This window comes from Athene noctua, chromosome 3, assembly GCF_965140245.1.
Source record: "Athene noctua chromosome 3, bAthNoc1.hap1.1, whole genome shotgun sequence".
NCBI classification, from domain to species: Eukaryota; Metazoa; Chordata; class Aves; order Strigiformes; family Strigidae; genus Athene; species Athene noctua.
In genome coordinates, this window is record NC_134039.1 from 88,736,892 (window position 1) to 88,740,543 (window position 3,652).

Genomic DNA, 3,652 nt, shown 5'->3' on the forward strand with positions numbered 1-3,652 from the left:
GCGCGTGCGCGGCGGCGGCCCCGCGACCGGAGGACCGGCGGCCCATAGAGCGCGAGCTCGGAGGAGTGACGGGCATCTCCGGCGTTTATTAACGGTGCTGGTCGCTATAGTTACCGGGGGGGGGGGGGGGGGGGGAGCGTGGGCCGGGCCGGAGGAGCCGCAGGGGCGGGCAGGGAGGCTGCAGGCAGCGACCCCTCCCTGTCCGGGGCCGGTGCTGGAGGAGGAGCCGGTGCGAGCCGAGGCAGGAGCGGGGCCGGGCGGCTGCGGGGAAAGGTGCGGCGGGACCGGGGGCGGAGGCCGCTCCGCGTCGGGGCCGGGCGGCGGCGGCGCTGCCCGGAGCCGCGCGGGGCTGCGCTCGGCCGGGCTTCCGGGTGCGCGGGCGGCGCGGCGGGAGCCGTAGTCACGTGCAGGGGGCTTCCGGTCGGCCATGTTGGCTCCCCGGGGCACGCCGGGAGCTGCAGTTTCTGCGCTCTCGGTTCCCCGCAGCCGCGGCGCTGGCGGGCGCGCGCGGCACGGCACAGCCCTCGGTACCGGCGCGGCCCGAGACGCGGTTTTGTGGCGGTTTCCCGCGGGCTGCCCGCGGCTCCCCGAGACGCGGTGTGCCCCCCGGCCCGGGGGTGCGCATGCGCGGCCGCGGCGTCTCCCGGGAGTGCGCGTGCGCGGCGGAGGTGAGCGTTGGGGCTGCGGCCGGGCCGGTCCGCGGCAATAAGGGTCCCTGCCGCCTCCGTGCCCCCTCCCGAGGCCGCGCTGGGGCCGCGCGTGTCCGTTCCTGCCCCGGGGATGCCGCCGGCTGCGCCCAGCTCGGGCTGGCGTGGGGTGTCTCTGCCCGGCCTGGCGCTTCTCACGGCTCGGGGGCCAGAAGGGACGGGCGGAGCCGAGCCTTCCCGGCCGTGGGCAGCGGGGCGGGAGCCGCCGCGGCTGGAGCTGGAGGGGCCGGAGAAAGGGAAGGAAGGAGAACGTCAAGGGCATGTGGGCAGCAGCCGCCTCGCCCTGCAGGGGGAGAGCGCCTGCCTCTCCGGGTGAGCGAGGAGCCCTCTGCACAGTCCGCAGCGGGCCGGACCCAGGCGCGGAACGGCCGCGGAGCGAGCGAGCGAGCGAGGCTGCGTGTGTCGGAAGCCACGTCTTGTAAGAGCCGAGAGACACCCGCGTATTCTTTTAGGGGGAGGTCAGCCGGGCGAGTGGAGTTTCAGAAGAAGAGGAGGGGCAGGAGGAAGGAAGGAGAAAGAAGCATCTGACCTGTCCAGTTCTCCCGGCAGTGCCGGGAGCGAGAGCCGCGGTGAGTCCCGGGCCCTCGGGGCCCTGTCGCCCCCCTTGTATGTCCCAGTCCCTTCCCGCCCTTCTCTTTCCCATGCTGTGATTTTTTTTTTCTTCTTCTCTATATCTTTTCTTTCTTTTCTTCTGCCTTGCTCCCCCTTCCTCTCTCACTTTCTCTCTCTTGTCTTGCTGCTCCCTTTTCTTTTTCTGTCTGCACTTCTGACTGCTTGTTCTGTACCTTTTGCATCACTCCTCAGTCCATTTCTCTCTCGATCCTTCCGTTCTGCTCCTCACTTCTCGGTTTCTCTCTCTTTCCTCTGTCCTACTCCTGCACGTAGTGTGTGATTGAATGAGGTTCTGTGTCTAGCAGGCCTCATCTCGTAAGAGCTGTGAGACACCTACATCTTCTCATAAGTGGAGGACAGCCAGGCACCTGGAGCTGTAGAAGAGGAAGGGAGAAGGCAAACAGAAGGAGGAGTCTGACCTGTCAAATTCTCACGGCAGCACGGAGAACTGCAGTAAGTCCCGAGCTCTTGGGCCCCTCTCATCCCTCTTGTGTGGCCTGGTCCCTCCCTGTCTTTCTCCTAGACTCCTCTCTTTCTGGTGCTGCTCAACTTTTTTTGCTCACCTGTATCTTCCGTCTTGCTTGGAGCATCTCCCTGTCCCCATCTTGTAGGTCTTCCCTTTCTCTGCCCTGTACCCTGCCGCTCTTGTTGCCTTTCTCCATCCCTCTCTGTCCAGCTCCCTGTTCCTATTGATGCCCCTTTCTTCTTCCTGCACCCGCTGCTATTCCCTGCGATCTCCATCTCTCTCTCTTTCCTGCTCCCTGTCCCCCGTTTTTCATTCCTACCTCCGTCCCTCATAGACTGTCTGGCCTTTTTCCTCGGTGTCTTTCTCTCTGGCTGACTCCCTTCTGCTGTTTTTCATTTCCTCCCTATCCATCTTGTTGCCCATCGCTCTTTTGTCTTCTCTCTCTCCATGTGTCGCTGTCTGTCTTCCAGTCACTGGTCTTTACTTCCTCCCTCTTCCCTGTAGCTTGCTGCTATTTTTTTTTTTCCCTGTTCTCCATCATGCTCTGTCGGGTGCCCTGTCCCTGTTTATCAATTCCTCCCTCTGCCCTGCGGTCTGTCTCTTTTCACCATTTAATTTTTGCCTCGCTCTCTCTCTGTCTGGCTCCTTGTGCCGAGTTTGCGAATTCCTTCCTCTGTGCCCCGTACCCCCTGTGATCTTTGCTGCTTTGTGGCCTGTTTCTGGCTGGCGCTCTGTTACTATTCAGTAATTCCTCTCTCGATGCCTTGTAGTCTGTTGCTTTTGTCTTTTCTCCATCTCTCTGTCTCTGTTTCCCCTGTTTTAGAATACACCCCCCCCACCCCCACCCCCCTTCTTTCTGTATGCATCAGGATTAGTTTTTGGCTCCAGGTCTCTTTTTTTCTGTGTCTCTGTCCCTGTTTCCTAATTCTTCCTTCTCTGCCCTGTCACATGTAGCGATGTGATTTGTTTTGTGTTCCTTCCCATGGTTTGCTGTCCTGACTCCCCATCGCTGTTGCTTTTTCCTCCCTCTGTGCCCTGTTCTCTGGAGCTTTTTGGTCTTTCTTCCATCTTGCTTGGTCTAGCTCCCTGCTCCCCCCCTTTTTTTTTTTCCCCCTCCATGTCTGTTGTGCCACCCATCCCAGCTTTTTTTTTTCTGCATCTCTATGCTGCTCCTCGTCCTTCTTTGTTGGTTTCTGTCCTGCTCCTCCTCCTTTCTGCTGCCTGTTTTCTTCTCTCCCTGCTGCTTTTTTTTCTGCATATCCACGTTGGGTTCCCTGTCCCCATCCTCTCACCGCCCCATTGCTCATCTCTTGTTTTCTCTCTACCCCTGTACTAGTCAGCTAGCTGCCACCTTTCTTCTGTCTTCTTGTGTCCTGCATCTTGCTCCTCATGTTTGGCAGTTTCCAGCTCTGCCCTGCAGCTTGTTGCTCCAGGAACCGACTGACTGTTCCCGGCTGGACTGAGGAGCGTGGCTCCGGGAACAAGCGCCAAGGTGTGCCAGGGGCAGGGGCAGCATTAGGGGCCCTGAGCCCCGGAGCAGACTCACTCCCTTCTGGGACTTGTTCTGTGTGTGACTGAATAAACACTTGCTGGCTGCCGGCTGCCTTTTGTGCTTCCTTTGCCCCAGGTGAGGGGCTGGGAGGGGTGATGATGCTCTGTGGGGGTGGGTGATGGCCTCCAGCTGTGGGCTGGGGCTGGAGGGGCCCCAGGTGTGGGCAGTGAGGCTGATGGCAGCGGCCCCTCCCTGTAAAGGGCTTGCTCCGGGTGGAGGGGCGGGTGCTGCTGTTAAGAGCAAGGCAGCCGTCGGAGGGGTCGGTGTCAACCAAGGGAGGAGCAGAGCAGTCGCTGAGCATTGCTGGGCCCTGGC

The 3,652-nt window shown here is 61.2% G+C and overlaps 1 long non-coding RNA gene across 3 annotated transcripts; it reads left to right on the plus strand.

The window, feature by feature from the left end:
- Window positions 1-3,366, plus strand: LOC141958783 (uncharacterized). 3 transcript variants are annotated; one of them, XR_012633350.1, is made up of 4 exons: window positions 1-94; window positions 1,160-1,276; window positions 1,625-1,772; window positions 3,186-3,366. It is a non-coding gene; the product is annotated as an uncharacterized LOC141958783 (long non-coding RNA). The 3 variants fall into 3 exon arrangements; XR_012633351.1 differs by lacking the exon at window positions 1-94 and adding an exon at window positions 647-668; XR_012633349.1 differs by lacking the exon at window positions 1-94 and adding an exon at window positions 864-1,019 and having other exon boundaries at window positions 3,186-3,365.
- The last annotated feature ends 286 nt before the right edge of the window (window positions 3,367-3,652 follow it).